Source organism: Solanum dulcamara, chromosome 4, assembly GCF_947179165.1.
Source record: "Solanum dulcamara chromosome 4, daSolDulc1.2, whole genome shotgun sequence".
Classification (NCBI taxonomy): domain Eukaryota; kingdom Viridiplantae; phylum Streptophyta; class Magnoliopsida; order Solanales; family Solanaceae; genus Solanum; species Solanum dulcamara.
The window spans coordinates 57,349,527-57,368,908 of NC_077240.1; the positions used below are offsets into that span (position 1 = coordinate 57,349,527).

Below are 19,382 nucleotides of genomic sequence, written 5' to 3' on the forward strand. Positions count from 1 at the left end.
TTGAATATATTATCTTTATGCAGAATATAGGTGTAAGGGTAAAGCTCAAATTTCAGAGTTATTCGGGGTCGAATTCGAGACAAGTGAATTTCTAAACCTTTTGTTTAAGCTTATAAGATCATGTATTCGTGTGTTATGTCTTGAGAAGTAATAGAAAGTGGGTTGAAAGTTATTTGATATTCACTTAAACTTGATAATGAAGAATGGGGTAATAAATGGTAAATTGGATGAGTTATAATGATGTGTTCTATATGATTAAGTCTTTGACTAATTGTGGGTATGTGAATAGATTGTTGTGACATGGATTATGACTTATCATTGATATCATTCCATTAATGCTATTTACATGAACATTTCCTATTTGAATAGGTTCTGATATATATTGAGATGGAAATATAGATAGATTGTTGTGATATAAATTATGACTTGTTGTTGATATCATTCCATTATTGTGATTTACATGAACATTGACTATTTGCATTAATTCTGATATATTGAGATGAAATTAATTTTAGGATTATGCCGAAGGGAAATGGTTCTGATGATGCTGAAGAAAAATAGTTCTAGCGAGTGATGATTATACCGAAGGGAAATGGTCTCGAAAGATACATGGTCTATGTGTGGCCCGCATAGGTTTCGCCTACTAGTCAGCGGATATGTACCATTAGGACATACCTGCATCACTATACGTGATAGTGCATTGCACTACATTGCATCATACATCCTTTGCTATCTGTGGATTGTGTTTACCCCTGATATTCCCATGATTTATACTATTGATTGGTATGATTTGACTGAGACTTGAGTTGTACTATTGATGATACACACATATACTTGTACTGTGTTGTTAGAAGTGTTAGACTATACTGATTTTTGTGCAGGTTGTAGTCTGGGGTTGGATGGTATGATAAGAGTAATTGCGTTCTATTAGGTTTGCTTAGTCTTAGTTGTTTACTTGCTGGGTACTGCGTTGTTGGTACTCACTCCTTTCTAACTACACTTGTGTAGTTTCTGATCTCGGATAATGACCTAGTTATCTTTCGTTCATTCAAGGCTTACTAGAGGAGACTTGAGAGGTAGATGTTAATACCGATGATCTTTTTGTCCCTCTTTACTTGTCCTTTGCCCTATTTGAGAGACAGAGTTTTGAGACTTGTATTTATTTTAATATCCTTATATTTAGAGGCTTGTACATATGACAACCACTCTGTACAAGATTTTATAGTTGACTAAGACTTTCGCTTTTATATTCAAATTACTTATTTTTGAAGTGTTTCATCTTTTACTTCCGTTTTTGTTAGGTTAGGCTGACTTGTTCGGTGGAAAAGGATAAGTGTCATCATGCCCGGATTTTGGGTCGGGACAAAATGGTATAAGAACCCCAGGTTCATAGGTCTCGCGTGCTCAAGCCAAGTCTAAGTAGAGTCTCAAGGATTGGTACGGATACGTCTGTACTTATCTTCGAGAGGCTATGAAGACTGTTAGGAAATACCTTCACTTGTTGATTCTTTATCGTGCGTCCTTGGCCTGATCTAATTCCTATTGTTTCACTCTGTCCTCTCTTTTATAGCGATGAATCCATAATCAGCCAGCCTGGTCTCATAACAATCCTAGACATACTCAATTTATCAACTTTCTTATACCCTCTACAATACTCCAGTGAAGCTAACAATACCAATACTACTAAAACATCATAGTCACACCGGCCAGTTACTTTACTCTTATACCGCCACTAGCATCCAAGTTTTCTTAGAAACACCTTGTTGTTCCTAAGATTTCAAACTATGGACCTCTCTCTTCCCATTTAAGCATCCCATGACAGTTACAGGTCTTAACCAATTGTTAAAACTCTAATTTTCGAATCTCAGAGTACTTTTCCATTAGGATAAAATTATTGAATCACAACCAATATCAATTCCATGAAATCTTACACTTACCCAATTTCAACTACTATTCAACCATCATATACATCATGCCACACTTAAAGGAACCCTTCCTCACCTCGATAATTTTGTATACTATGAACACATGACCCAATATCAAATGCTTGAACTCTTTGATGCACCAGACTCGTGTTCCTTTTCTTGACTCATTTATCATCAATATTTTCTTGGCCAAGCATACATAGCATATTACCTTTTAACTTAAATCAAGCTTCTCAAATGAAAACTTCATTGAACTATTTTGCAACGAAAGTAATAAACTTCACAACTCAAACCATGCATAAGTTCTTCCAAATGCTCAACAATCGACACAATCAATCATTCCTTAGCTTGCCAATTCATACCTTGACAAAAACCAACCACCACAAATGTAGACTTACGATGCAAAACTTGAAATTTTGATTCAAATCGTGTAAACCAATCCCCTTGTCAATCAACATCAGCCCATACCTTGAAGATTTTATACAATCATATACCTTAGCTTATCATTAGACACTTATACATCGATCTTACCCTGCCCCTCATTAGGAACCTAAATTGTGTCAGTTATCAGACTCGAACCACTATAGAACTTACCACAACGCTAGAGCCGAATGTCCATAGACTCTACTCTCTAAGCTGCTCAACCTGACTGATGAACACCAAATAGAATTCCCATAACCTGAACAAGACGGATGAAGTCATGTGTTCATGAACCCAACTTTCCACATAACTACGCTACTTATCAAGTGGTACCAATCGAAATCTTAGATGCTCACATGTCATCATTATCATAATGGATCCCCATAACTGAAAACCATCACCACATAGTTGCATCTTAATCAAAGTCCATCCCGAACTACTATTACCATGCTCAGCCACCCTTGCCATCATCACGACGTTAACCTTATCATCCACGTGATACCTCAAACTTGTTATACTATCTAATCCCATGAATTAACCAATTCCCATATATATTCTCTTGCTGGTACACTCATTTTCCTTTAAGCAAGTATACTTGACAGAACTTGCTCCACCTATAAGCTTATCCTTTCAATGTCAATCCACTCATTTTGGCTCATAAAGAACTCATCAATCCCCAATTAGATCCTCGAAATACACATCACCATTTAAACTCATTAATTCCCCACCAAAGATCCACCACTATAATTTTTTTTATAAACCAAGCCTAACTCCAACATTCGTATTAACAACCCATTGGTTTCTAAAATATGAATGCAACATCGAACTCCATTTCCTGAGTAGGTAAAACAACTAATAACACCTCAATAGCTAGTATTAACACTTTCCAACCGATGTCTCCATTCCCATATATCACTAGTACCATACCATGAAAGCTCGACAGATCCATTACTAAAATACATCATACCCACTGGAGAGATCATTCCCAAATGGTCTATGTCTTTCTACCCATTACATAACCGCCATACATTACCAAAAAGAATTTATTCTCCAGCCGAAAATGATATGCACCTTTTCCTGGGCCAGGTCGATAGCAGAAGCAACACAACCCATAACCCTAACCAAGAGAACATAAGTACCATCGTAGTAGTCATTTTATGAACCTTTCTGATATACACCTACTCTATAAAACCCAGTAGAAATTCTGACATCGGTTGGCATAATGTTATCATCATAATACACTATGTAACATAATCCTTTAGGACGAACTTCACAGACTCTAGTCTCCTAAAGTCACAGTGCTCTCAACATAGCCATTCCCCTAATTTTACCATTCTCTATTGTGAAACCACTCTAATTATTGAATAAGTCATAAAAGTGTTATTTCCCGTTGCTAAGTAACTAACCAAGCAGTATGAGATGTTCACAAATTCTCTCAACCATTCCTTACCTTCCAATACCATATCCTCAAAACATATCATTTAACCACAACCTTATCCATCCCTTTCGAGTAGCAGAGCATTCCAAATCTGACCACGCATCCTTCCCATAGTTATATCACCTCCACCTCAATGTCATATTCGACATTAACACCAAGTGACGACGCCTTAATTCCTCACATGCAGGACCAAGCATGAGTCATTGCTATAAGAGAGAGGATTGAGTGAAACGATAGGAATTAGATCGGATCAAGGATGCACAATAGAGAATTAAAAAGTGAAGGTATTTCCTAACAGTCTTCATAGCCTCTCGAACATAAGTACAGACGTCTCTGTACCAATCATCGAGACTCTACTTAGACGTGGCTTGTACCCGTGAGACCTATGAACCTAGGGCTCTGATACGATTTTTTCATAATCTAAAATTCGGGTGTGATGGCACTTATCCTTTCCCACCGAACAAGTCAGCCTAACCCAATAAAATACGAAAGTAAAAGCGGAAACAGTTCAAAAATAAATAATTTGAATATAAAAATAAAAGTCTTAGTCAACTATAAAATCTCTCATGATATTTTGAATCAAGATAATTTATTCAAATATACAATCCTAATAAGAACACGAGTCTAATGATATCAAAATCAATATTTTTAAACACCGGGTCAAACTGACCAGAAACACCACAGAAACCCAATTTCATAAATGAATAGAAAAATCAAAAAAAAATTACATGAAAATGATCCTTGACGTATTTAGAAATTAATGTTGAAAAAAATTGAATTTGAAATTGAAATCTGCCCTAAAACACTAATTTTACTATGATCCATGTTCTTGAGAGAGCCCCAATATCCAGATCCGAAATTCTAACTCGAATCTGGAATATTTCTTACATAATATCTTACCCATGTTTAGAAAAGTTCAAATATGAAATTTCATCAAAAATAGAGTTAAAATCAACCTTGAAATCCTCAATTTAGCAAATTTTAACTTTACCAAAAAAAAATCAAATTATACGCGGTTAATATGATGAAAATAATTGATGAATCAACAAGTTTATGCAAAAATCAATTTACCCAAAATACAAGAATCTTAAATATACCTTTTTCATCAAAAACGGAGTCCAAATCGATAAGACCCAATTTTCTCCAAGAAATTTACGGATAAGGAAAGAAAATCAGATGAAGAAATTATGAGAAAAATATCAAATTGAGGATTGTATACTTGTTACTTTATTCTATTCAAGAGACATAGTTTTGAGACTTGTATTTATTTTAGTATCCTTATATTTAGAGGGTTGTACATGTGACAACCAGTCCGTAGGGGATTTTGTAGTTGACTAAGGTCTCTGCTTTTATATTCAAATTACTTATTTTTGAATTGTTTTCGCTTTTGCTTCCATATTTTGTTGGGTTAGGCTGACTTGTCCTGTGGGAAAGGAGAAGTTTCATCATGTCCGGATTTCGGGTTGTGACATCCAATTACAATATTAATTCACGAAAGAAAGAATTAACCATATCGTAATAAATTACAAATTATTCCACCAAAAAATCTGTAATTGTACTCCTCAATTTAATTTTCGAAATCTACCATTACATCTTATTTTACCCCCTATGTTAGAATCACCTACACCAATCAATTTAATTAAATCTTCTGAAAAATTTAATTTATTGACTAAAATAATCCTTTATCTTTATACTTAATTTATTTTACGTGTCGGATTAAAAATCTACTTGCAGGGTTTCACGTGAAAATATATAAGTAACCATAATAGGGTGTCTTCAATCTAGAGGTCAAACCACGGTTCTATCAACTAATTATTAATTCACTAATGTGATTTGTAATTATCCAATCTATTAAGAATAGATTGACTCATTAAAAAGTCTCACCTTTTAATAGATCAAAATAATAAAACAAATTACATAGATCATAATAATTATATCAAGACTAAGAGTATAAGTCCATGTAATGGACTAGAGAATTTATTTGTAAATATTCAAAACATAAACAAATATCTCTAATTGGTCCATTCAATACATACAAAATGTACTAACACGAGAAGTTGGAAGTTAACCTTTCCCAAAATTAAGATCAAATTATATTAATCTTGTGCTACAACCATCAAGATGTTTGTCCTACTTCATCTTTGACTGTGAACCTTTAACTTATAACTTATATGAACCGATAATTTTAATCTTTCGTGTATGAGTTAAACTACTCCATACATAAAATTGTTTACTATACAAGCAATGGACACACATATATTCACAACGCTCTGTTTAAATAAAGACTTTATTGTAATATATAAAATAAATAAAAAGTCTTTACAAAGGATTAACTTACAGTAGCAGTAAACAATCAATTTAAATTACCTCATAATGTATCAATCAATTTGTTTTGCCATAATTTCATTAAAACCTCAAAACCCCAGGTCTCACATCAGTTAAATAAATGAAATTTGAAATCTCAAAAACCCTAACTAGGCAACAACTGTTCCTCATAGTCCCACTACACTATAATCAAATATGACATGGTTGAAAATAAGATAGCATGGGAAGATGAACTTATTACAAATAATGAGTAAAAACTAGTTGGATAGTACTGGGACTTTGAGCTAGGACTTTTGGGAGTGAGACTTCATTAGGCTCTAATGGTGAAGGATATTACTGTGAATCAGTGTTTGATGAAGGTGGAAATTGGAGAGTTTGGTGTGGGAGGTGTAAGAATAGAGGTCATTTGGTGTAAGTGAAGGTGGAGGTGATTTTGAACTTTGTTTCTTTTATTTAATTTAACACGGATCGGGTCGGATGTTTTAGCTTATAAAGTCCGTGAAATAGGAAAGTTACAACTCGTAATAACTATTACAGGTCATAGACTTGCATCATAGATTGTCTCAGAGGAAAGAAAACATACCTGGAGTCCACAAGTGTAGGCTATGAGTCGTAAAAGTTTCTATGGGTCATAGAGTACAAACATAGACTTAAAGCTGCGTCATGTTTTGAATCTGGATGTTGACGAGTAAAGTTTACAAGCTGTAAAAGTGTCTATGACCCATATAAATGGCTCGTGGGTCACTCTGAGTCCTTTTTAGTTTTCAGTAGTTTAAATTCGACATGGGCACATAGTCAACCTTTGGCCTATTTTTTTATACTTTTTGTGAATCTAATTTAACATGGACCCTAACAAAGTCTATGCTATCCTAAAAACTAACAAGTAAGAATAGAAAAAGATAAAAATAAAATAACTAAATGAATAACAAAGTAAATTGGGTTGCCTCCCAAGTAGTGCTTGATTTAACGTCGTGGCACAACATAGATGTGCTTAGTTACTCAGACTTCACTAAGCTTCCATGCTTCCACGATTTTGATTTCATCCTCTATGCCCATGTATCCTTTGATTCATTGTCTATTTACTTTGACTCACTCTAAGTGGTCCTAACCATTTTGACTTGAGTTTTATAGGAAATAAATGTATTCTTGATTTGAAAAGAAGGACCAAGTCTTCGGGTGCAAATTTTCACTTTTCAATCTTTTGATCATGATATTTCTTTATTCGCTCCTTGTACAAGGCTGCGCTTTCATATGCATTTAGGCGAAACTCATCAAACTCATTTATTTGATTCATCATTTGTTTAGATGCGGCGTCCCAATCTATGTTTAATTTCTTCGATGCCCTCATAACTTTGTGTTCCAACTCTACAGATAGATGACAAGATTTCCCAAAGACAAGTTGATATGGCAACAAACCTATAGGAGCCTTGAATGCAGTGTGGTAAGCCTATAGAGCGTCATCAAGCTTCCTTGACCAATCCTTTCTATTTGATCTCAATGTCTTTGCAAGTATTTGCTTGATTTGATGATTCGAGACTTCAACTTGTCCCTAGTTTGTGGATGATAAGGAGTAGCTACACTATGTCGAACCCTATACTTTTCAAGTAACACTTTGATCAATCGATTGTAGTTATTTTCGCAGTTGTAATGGCTCTCTCGATTGAAGTTGTTATAGTTTTGACCTTCATTTTCTTGACCTTGGCGCCAAGAATCCTTGTTGGGTGCTTGGGCATTCGTCTGGAAACCCCCCACTTGATCATTCACATAGTAAGCATCTTCCTCATATCCGTAATCGTCATAACTTGGTGCCCTACCTTAATGGTCGATTGTATTGATTTTCTCTTATCCTATGCTTTTTGAATGCTAGCTTGAATTCAATTTTTAATTGACGAGCTCTTGTAGTAAACTAAAACTAAGGAGTGTATTTATAGACAAACAGTCCTATATAAATATGAATTTGGAAAACATAGGAAACCTAAAGTCGGTTTGGGTCTATGGCTCATTTTTATGGATCATAACAACTTAGATGAGTCATAGACCCAGCTCGTAATCTTTCATATTGCAATGAGAAATCTTCTTCTTCATGAACACTCTCTAAAGATTTCTGAGAACGACTCATCAAATGGGGTCGTAGACACTGTCCTTTTATCATCACCTGCAACTTCAAGCCACGATACTATTCTACGACTCGTAGGGATTTAGACGAGCCGTAGAACTTACTTGTCTTCTTCACTTTGCCCTCATTCTTTCACTTCTACTTTGACGAATTCTATTGACGACCCGTAAGGCTAAAAATGAGTCGCTTACTTCACTTGTAGTCTTCAGTTTAACTTTTATTTTTCTCTTCTGCCTTTTGGTGATTGATACCTATGACCTGTATAGATAAAGATGAGTCGTAGTATGAGCCCATAGAAACCAAAAATTCCTTCCTTCAGTATTGTGATTCCTCAACCATCTCTCTAACTTGGTTTCCTGCAAAATAAGCATAATTAACATCAAATATGATAACAAATACTCAGAAGACATACACATTCTTAAGTTTAAAGCATTAAAAGTGCCGTAAATCCATGGTACATCACCATATAATGCCTTAAATGGGGCATCTAAATGTTGGAATGGTAATTGTTGTTGTAGGCAAACTCTTCTAAGGAAAAATGTTGATCCCACCTAGCACCAATATCAATAACACAAGCTCAAAGTATATCCTCCAACACCTGAATCGTCCGCTCATACTAGTCATCAATCTGTGGGTGAAAATTTTATATTCATGTCAAGGCTAGTGCCCAGGCCCTCCTTTAAAGCCTACCAAAAGTGTGAAGTGAACACTGAACCCCGATCCGAAACAATGGATACTATGACTCTATGAAGCTGAATGATCTGACTGATATACAACAGAGCTAGCCTATCAGCCGTGTACTTCACCTTAATTAGAATGGAATGGGCAGACTTGTTCAGTCTATCAACAACCACCCATGTAGAATCATACCCACCCACGGTGGGAGGAAAACCCACAACGAATTTCATGGTGATCCGCTCCCACTTCTAAGTAGGAATGGGCATCCTTTGACCTGTTGATAGGTCAAACACTTGGAAACAAACTCTGCAATATCCCTCTTCATCCTACACCACCAATAATGCTAACTAAGGTCATAATAAATCTTTGTCGCACTCAGATTAATAGAATATCGAGAATAATAAGCCTTCTCTAGTATCAATTTGATCAAGTTGCCCATCTTTGGCACACAAATCCGGCCCCCAATCCTTAAGAGACCCTCTGAATCAAGTCTAGCCTCTATGGCTTCACCCCTCAACACCTTGTCTTGGATAAGAATAGGTTTTCATCATCAAATTGCCTCTCCCGAATCTTCTCAACTAAGGAAGAGTGAGCCTTGATAGAAGAAATAAATCCTCTACTCTCCTTAGAAACTCACAATCGAACAAGACCATTGGCTAATCTCTGAACATCTCCAACTAGGGGCCTCTTATCAACACTAAACACCGTGAGACTCCCTATACTAGGAGCCTTCCTAATCAAAGAATCAGCCACCACATTGGCCTTCCCCGGGTGAAACAAGATAGTCACGTCATAGTCCTTCAGTGGTCCAAGCCATCTATGTTGTCTCCAATTCAGATCCCTCTGACTGAAGATATACTGAAGACTTCGGTGATTAGTGAATACCTTACAATGCACACCATAAAATAAATGATGACATAGCTTTAACACAAATACCACCGCCGCTAACTCTAAATCATGGGTAGGGTAGTTCTTCTCAGGAACCTTCAACTGTCTAGATGCATAGGCAACCACCTTCCTTTTCTGCATCAAAACTCCACCCAAACCAACACCAAAAGCATCACAATACATGGTAAAGTCTACAACCTCTTCGGGTAAGGTCAAAACAGGAGCTGAAGTCAATGAGGTCTTGAGATTTTAAAAGCTCACCTCACACTCATAAGACCAATGAAAGTCTACCGCCTTATGATATAATCTAATCAATGGGGCCGTAATAGTAGAGAATCCATGCATGAAGCATCGTTATTATCCACCCAAAACCATAAAACTCCAAATCTTAGTGGGGAAAGTAGGTTTGGTCAAGCCCCTAACTGCCTCAGTCTTGGCCGGATCCACCCTAATACCCTCCTTGGACACCACGTGTCCTAGAAATGCCACGGAATCAAGCCAAAACTCACATTTGGAGAACTTGGCATACAAGTTTTGCTCTCTCAATTTCTGAACCACCAACCTCAAATTACTAGCATGATCATAGGAGTACACCAAGATATCGTCAATGAAAACAATCACAAAGGAGTCCAGCTATGACTTAAACACCTTATTCATCAACTCTATAAATGTTGTTGGGGGCGTTAGTCATCCCAAATGACATAACTAAAAACTCATAAGGGCCATAATAAGTCCAAAAAGCAGTCTTAGGAATATTCGACGATCTAATCTCCAACTAATGATACCCGAATCTCAAATCTATCTTGGAGAACAAGGTCGGTCCCTGAAGGTGATCAAACAAATCATCAATACGAGGAAAAGAATATTTGTTCTTAACTGTCACCTTGTTCAATTGCCTATATTCTATGCACATCCTCATAGACCCATCCTTCTTCTTCACAAAGAGAACCCGGTGCACCTCAAGGTGATACACTAGGGAGAATAAACCGCTTACTCAATAGATCCTACAACTGGTCCTTTAATTTGTTCAAATCTACCGAAGCCATGTGATAAGATGGAATAGAAATAGGCTTAGTTCCCAGCTACAAATCAATAGCAAAACCAATATCCCTATCCGGAGGAACTCCTGGAAGATTAGTAGGAAACACATCGGCAAACTACTTAACTACGGGAATAGACTCCATAGGAGGTAACTCAGCATTGGTATCCCGAATAAAAGCCAAATAGGAGATACACCCTCTATTAGTTAATCTCTAAGCATGCATATAGGAGATGACCTTACTAGGATAGAAACCACTGGTGCCCTTCCACTCAATCCTCGGAACACCCAGTATCGTTAAGGTCACAGTCTTAGCATAGCAATCAAGAATAGCACGATATGGAGAAAACCAATCCATACACAATATCACATCAAATTATACCATCCCTAATATAATCATGTATATCCAAGTATCATACCTGGCTAAAGAAACAAGACAGGATCGATACACTTTATCCACCACTAAGGGCTCACACATGGGTATAAAGACATGAACAGGAATGGGCATGAGATCACAAGTCAAATCAAATCCTAATGCGAAATAGGTAGACACATAGGAGAATCTAGATCCAAGATCAAATAACACAGATGCAAATTGATGGCAAATTAGGACGATACCTGTAATAACCGCATCAGAAGCCTTAGCCTTGGGTATCCCCAAAAAATCATAGTATTGATCTCTTCTACCACCACTCACCTTAACCATACCCCTACCTCACTTAACCAGAGCATCACCATCAGAGGCCCTACCACCTCTACCTATCTGAGATCTACCCCGACCTCTAGCCAGAGGCACCAAATCTCTCTCTGGAGCTGTTGAATAATTGTACTAAGGCCCTAAATGAGTCTGTAGTGGGCACTTACACAACAAATGACCCTGATATCCGCAATAAAAACACGACCTCAGAAAAGAAGAATATTGTGATAACCTTGATAGAATGCCTAACTACCTCGGCCCGAACTTTGAGACCCTTGGACTAACTGACAAGTATCGACTACTGGCATAGAAGCATGAACAGGTCTCTGTCACTGAAATTGGCTTCCGCCTCTATGTGAACCTCTACCTCTAGATGAGGTACCCAAAAATTGACCATTAGCATGAGCCCTTTTGGGGTTTCTAAACCTCTCTCTAACTATCAATTTTTCCTCCTTGGCGGTGCTCATAATAGACTGGAAGAAATACCCTCATGGGTCAATCTGAACATATAGGATAGAATACAGAAGTTCAAACCCTTCACAAACTGGTGGACTCTCTCTATATCATTCGGGATCAACATTGTAGCATGCCTACTCAACAACTGACATGTCACTCTGAGTCAAACTCTCAAATCTCAGTGTACTCTCTTCCCGTAAAGCGATCCTCAAAAGCACAAAAAAAACTCCCTACTCAACTAGAGATGATCCAACTTGTTTAGATCTCATGAATGTCCTCCACCACTCCCTAGCTGACCCACGGAGCTGGAGTGCAACAAATCAAATACCCCAGGTATCATCCATGCTCACTGCCTTCAACATCTCACGACACAATGTCAAAAACTAATTTTCATATCACTCTTACCACTCTAGAACTGGGGTGGTTTCATATTCTGAAACATCTAATAGACTGTTGATCTTCTATAGTCATAATTATATCTAGAAAAATCTGCACACCAGCAGTTAGTGTGGAAACCAATGGTGGCTGGCCCACCTAAACCTGAACCACTAGACCTGATGCTGCTCTAGAATGTGTACACCAACTCTAGTCTGTGAACCTTGTGGCTTGTCTGCAGCACCCTGAGTAAAACTCTCCAACATACCCAGCATCCTCAATAATGTCTCCTTAAAGCAACAATTTTTTAGGCTCTAGACGAACAGGTCCTCAGCAATCTCAACCTGTGGCTCTAGGGAGACCTCTCTAGCATGACCTCGGGTAGGTGCCGCTCCTAGAGCATGACCTCTATCGACAACCTCTCCACATCCTCGACCTCTCACTCATCCCCTACCCCTACCCCTAACTGGGGTCTCAATAGTAGCCTCAGGGACTTCCTTCCCTCTACCAAGAAACGTAAATCTGGTCCTTAGAATCTTCTCAAACAACATATCACACTCAGCACTAGAGATAATGACTTGGCATGATAACAAAGAATGAATAAATAAAGTTTCCTAATAATCTTCATGACCTCTCAAAGATAAGCACAAACGTCTCTGTATCGATCCTTGAGACTCTATTTATACTTGTCTTGTACATGTGAGACCTATGAACTTGGGGCTCTGATACTACTTTGTCATGACCTAAATCTGGGTATGATGACACCTATCCTTCCCTACCAGACAAGTCAGCCTAAAACCCAATATTTATAGAAAAGTAAAGCAAAAATAGTCTAAATAAGTAAATAATGTATAAAAGCAGAAGTCTTTCAACTTATATACCCCAAAGATTGGTTGTCACATGTACAAGCCACTAAAATAACAAGACAAAAATAAAAGTACAAGTCTCAATATGTCTTCAAATCTCAAACAAAGTAAAGCATAAAAATACAAAAAGTGCAAAAGTCTGTTGGATATCAATAGCTACCTCTCTCAACTCTCAGAAGCCTAGAATGATCAGAAGAGACGATGATCAAAGTCCAGGCTCAAAACTTACACAAGTGTAGAATCAAGGGTGAGTACCAAACAACATGGTACCAAGAAAGCTAACTAGAAAAATTAAGTAAATCTAAAAGGATTCACGAACTCCTTTCCAATCCAACCGAACCTCCGGACTACAACCTGCATAGAAATCCATCCCAACCTAACAATTCATGCTAAAAGGTTTAGTAAGGTTTAGATCACAGCTAAATTATCACAAGATATATCGTACAAATACTCACAAGTCACAAATAGGCATCAAACTGTCAACATAGATATGCAAAATATGTATATGCATACTCAATGATTATGCATGTGTGCAATTATCGGCAAAGACCTCGACATAATAAACTATGATCGAAAATTACCTTGGCAAAGTAATCCCATTGAAAATGACCTCAGCAATATAATCCTGCCAAAAATGACCTCGGATATATAATTCCACCAGAAATGACCTTGTCCTGTCAATCTCTCACTGGAAATAACCTCAGCCATATCATATCCCTGACTGGAAAAGACTTCGGTCTCACAATCATATACCTCTCATCACAGTGTTTCACAACTAATGCAAATAGCATGCTCACACAAATAATGAGGAATTATAAATTCAGACAAACTGCAATCACAATTAGACTATTAAGTATTTCATCAAATACACATAGATATCTAGATTATGATATGTAATATCCAATACTCAACAATATCACACATCGTCTTTTATTAACCCCGTCTATTCATTTTAGATTAGTTCATATCATAATTAAACCCGTAACCTCATCCCCATTATGCCCCAACACATATACAACGGGATATTCGAGAATTGTAATAGATTCACGAAGTTTTAAGAGTCCACTTGACTTAACCAAGACGCGATCAATCAATCCACGTTAGCCTTGCCGTTTTGATTATACTTCGAATCACCATAAATCTATTCAAGTATTGTTTCACAATAAGAAACCAAACCCAATGATCCCAAGGATGCAAAATTTGGTGGAAAAGGGCCAAAGTCTCAAAATACGACTTCGAAAAGTACGGGTTTAAATATGGGAATTTTTGGATGAAATCGTTCCTCTTAGTCTTAGGAACTCAATAGCAAAAATCGCCTTGAAAATGGGGTTGAAATCAGGTCACAATCAATTATTAAAGATTTTCTCAAAGTTCTTGAAAAGGAGTCATTTTCACCCATTGAAATCCTCAAATTCATGTTAAAATCATTAATTAATCTAAGGAAAATGACGAAGTAGGGTTAAAATAACTTACCCAATGAAATCCCATGAAATATCTGTCTCTAAATCGCCTCTACCGAGCTCCAAAGTTCAAAAATGAACAAAATAACATAAACCCCAATCAAAAACCCTCTCAGATGTCGCTCAAGCAACAGGGGTTCGCTTAAGAGGACCCTCGTTTTTGCGAGAATGGGGTTGCTTTTGCGACCCCCGGCTCTTTTCTAAAGCGGCTATAGCAGTTGCTTTTGCGAGTCCCTTACATGTCATGACCTTCGCTTTAGTGAAGGGTTTCTCTCTTAAGCGAGTGTTGCGAAAGCGACCTACCTCTCGTGATCGCAAGGTTTGCATCTATTGCAACAAAACCATCAAATCCTCCAAGTCTCAAAGTTCTGAATTGACCCTCAGGATTCATTTAGAATCTCATGTAGACAAACCATATATGTAACCCTACTAAACTCGACATTCTAGACTCAACGGAACCATTGAAATTTGATTTTGATGCCTCCTTGACCCAGAAACCAAAAAGTCGAAACTAAACCAATTTTATGCCTCAAATAACCGAAAAGCCCTTAGAGCTTCTAAAAAATACACAGAAACTCTCCCTAGGCCTAAAATAACCCTCCAAATCTAACAGAATCATTGGAATTCAATTCCGAGTATCCAATCCCCAAATATTGACCAAAGTCAAACATCTGGCCAAAAACTCAAATATTTTCAACTCAACCATTCAAATCCACGATATGACCCCAAATATGATTCTATCAACTCTCCTACACCAATTTCAACATTCCAAAACTGATGGAATTGACGGAATTCTATTTTGAGACTCAAAACTCTGAATGACCTCAAATACCACTTTTGAGTCATTTTAAACCTCTAAAACCCAAAGTTTACCAAAAATATCAACTTTTCAAGAAAATCACAAAATCGACATCAGATATCAACCAAATATGACTCGGACAAACTACCATAAGGGGTAAAATGATATTTTTATGAAAATTTTCAAAAATGACCTTCAGGGACATTACATTTCATCCTAACTTGGTCGCCGCATTTCCTGAAACCCCTGCAAAGAAGTGTAGACATGATTAGTGTCTCCTAAATCCACTGACCATAATTAGGTAAACAATTACTAAACAGGTTTCGACGATATTTAAAAATAAAGTACCTTTGTTTTTCATCTTAGCAAGAAAGTCTGGGCATTGCTTTTTGTGGTATCCAAGCTGCTTACAATGAAAGCACTTGCCTTTTGGATTTTCCACACCTCCCTTAGCACCTACGGGAGTCACTGCCTTACAGGGCTTTTTCTTCTTCTTCTGGTATTATGTTGGCTTAGAAGAGGAGGGTCCAGCCTTGTCGACCAAAAATACCATAGGAGCTTAGTGTGTGATTATAGTCTCTACGGCCTTAGCTCATTCAACAATTTCGCTAATGAAAAGTCCATATTGTTCATGTTATAGTTTAAGTGAAATTGTTGAAAACTGTCCAACAAAGTCTGAGCGATCATCGCAACTTGAGATTCCTTATCAATCTTAGCACCAAGTATCTCCAGCTCATTCAAGTGATTCATCAACTTCAGCACATGTTCTATAAAAGAAGATCCTTCAACCATTTTTACGGTTAAAACGACTTTTATGGCAGTCTGCTTTGCAGTACGAGTCTTCTCACCAAACATCTCCTTGAGAGATGCTAGCATGTCGTAAGGAGATGTCATTGACTGATGCTGATGCTGCAAGACATTCTCCATTGAGGAAAAAATATAGCATCTTGCCATCTCATCAACCTTGACCCATTTGTATAGGCTTGGATCTTTTCCTCAGTAGGATCTGCTAGTTTGATTGGACATTCCTCAAGCTCAAAGTTGTAACCCTTAGAAGTCAGGACTATATATAAATTTTGTTTCCAATCAACATAGTTCGGACCCTCTAGCTTATTTTGATTCAGTACAGAGGATAGGGGAATGAAATGAGACATAGTTAATCTGAGAGAAAAAAAATAAACAGATCATTAGATATATGTTATACATGTGAATTAAAACAACAAGACACATATAATCATGCATATGAATGGTTAGAGTCGTTAGTGAACCTTAACCATTCCAGCAAATATATGAGCATGTTCAAGTGTATGATCACATAAAACAGAAACATGTCCAACTTAGTTAGAGGGTAATATTTTTAGTTTAGTCACATATACACAATCCTTTGATTGGTGATTCAACAAGTCACTTAGCTGGTAAGTTGAAACAAGTCATCATATCAAAAGATAACAATAATTGTTTAGAATACACAAGTTTATCCTATGGGGAAGAGGAAAAATGTTAACATATTAACTCATATATTTACTGTAATAATGATTTAAAACCATAAGAAATGAACCCTTATGTTACAAGACTTCAAAAAATAATTTTTCAGATTTTTTTAAAATTTCAGCTAACAGAAAACTGCCAAAAAACCATCAAAATGACTCCAAATGGCCAAACATAAGGTCAATCGGAGTTTGTCAAAAATTGAAAAACTCCAATTCCGGCCAATTTGACAATTATCGACAAGATTTAATGTGAGGGTCAAACAAGCAGTGTATACAACATGGCCTAACCACTATGCTACTGGTTGTAGCATATTAAAAACAAATGTAGTTGAGTGATTTCTCAAAAACCAGACAGATTTACCCTCAATCATAAAAAACTATTTATATACTTATTGGTAAATCTAAGTTTTAGGAAAAAACTATAATCTCAAACAAAAGTACCTTATCACTACAAAACTTGTTATAATATCAGTGTAGCAACAATGGTAGGGCAGAATTAAAATTCATGGCAAATCTTTCCTCAATTCACAATAACATATCTAGACTATTCAATCCAACAACAAACAACAAACCTTAAATATGAGTTAGCAGGCCACTCTCTTGTAATGAAAATGAATCCAAGAACCAAATTACAATTTATAGAACATATGTATCAATTGTTAGAGTATAAAAACATACACGCAGCGGAAGTACATCATTGGATCTTAAACTTACATGATAACATGATAACGTAAATCAAAACAGTAAACTTGGAAGACTAACCTCTTGAAGCTTTCACAAAGTTCGTCAGAAACACAAGAATCCAGAGTTGCAATCTTCTACAGTTTCCTGACTGATTCTTTTTATCTATTCTTGTGTGGGAAAGAATGTGTTCAAAAAGTGATGATCTTCTAGAAGAACGACCACCCCTATTTATACTAATCATCAATACGGGAAAGGCTCAAGATGAAAAAATGTTTTCAACAACCATTAAAATCCAATTAAGAAGAATAATTAGCCATTAAAACCATTAAAGACCATCAAAGCTATTAAAAATCATTAACAACCATAATCAACAATTAACACCCTTAATAACTGAATATTTTCTTCCTTTTCCTTTTAAGGTGATAAAACATTTTTTTCTTTTTTAAAAATTATTAAATAATTCAAAAAATCAAAAACGATTTACTCTTGTATTAGAAAAATAAAAATATATTTATCTCATAATGATCCTTTTTTTTAATTTTCCCAACTTGATCAATCAGACAGCCACAATAGGGACCCCAGACTTATTAACTAAGGCTTTCAATTATAATATTAATTCACGAAAGAAAGAATTAACTATATCGTAATAAATTACAAATTATTCCACTAAAAATCTATAATTGTACTCCTCGATTTAATTTTTGAAATCTACCATTACATCTTATTTAACCCCCCGTGTTAGAATTACCGACACCAATCAATTTAATTAAATCTTCTAAAAAAATTAATTTATTGACTAAAATAATCCTTTATCTTTATACTCAATTTATTTCACATGTCGAATTAAAAATACACCTGCAGGGTTTCACGTGAAAACATATAAGTAACCATAAAAGGGTGTCTTCTATCTCGAGGCCGAGACACGGTTCTATCAACTAATTATTATTTCACTAATGTCATTTGTAATTATCCAATCCATTAGGAATATATTGACTCATTAAAAAGTCTCACCTTTTAACAGATCAAAATAATAAAACAAATATCATAGATCATAATAATTATATCAAGATTAAGAGTATAAGTCCATGTAATAGACTAGAGAATTTATTTATAAATATTCAGAACATAAATAAATATCTCTAATTGGTTCGTTCAATACATACAAAATGTACTAACACAAGAAGTTGGAATTTAACCATTCTCATAATTAAGATCAAATTATATTAATCTTGTGCTACAACGATCAAGATGTTTGTCTTACTTCATCTTTGACTGTGAACCTTTAATTTATAACTTATATGAACCGATAATTTTAATCTTCCGTGTATGAGTTAAAATACCCCATACACAGAATCGTCTACTATACAAGCAATGGAGACACATATATTCACAACAATCTCTTTAAATAAAGACTTTATTATAATATATAAAATAAAATAAAATAAAAAGTCTTTACAGAGGATTTAAATAAAATACTATAACTTAGATACATGGTTAATAGTATATCCCAACACCTATAACACTAATTTAACGTGAACACGAGCTGATACAATAAAAAACTCTCAAATTTAGGCTTGTAAGACTTCCATACGGATACGGGTCAAAGGACAACCTTAAACACCAGGGGTGTTACAGATAAACCATACCAAATCGATAATTTGGTTCAATGGAGAAAATAAATCAACTAGTGATTTGGTTAGATTTAGTATTAAAAAAACTTGATCAT

The 19,382-nt window shown here is 36.0% G+C and overlaps 1 pseudogene; it reads right to left on the bottom strand.

The window, feature by feature from the left end:
- Positions 1-16,041: 16,041 nt before the first annotated feature.
- On the bottom strand, positions 16,042-16,636 carry LOC129884266 (uncharacterized; annotated as a pseudogene).
- Positions 16,637-19,382: the final 2,746 nt, after the last annotated feature.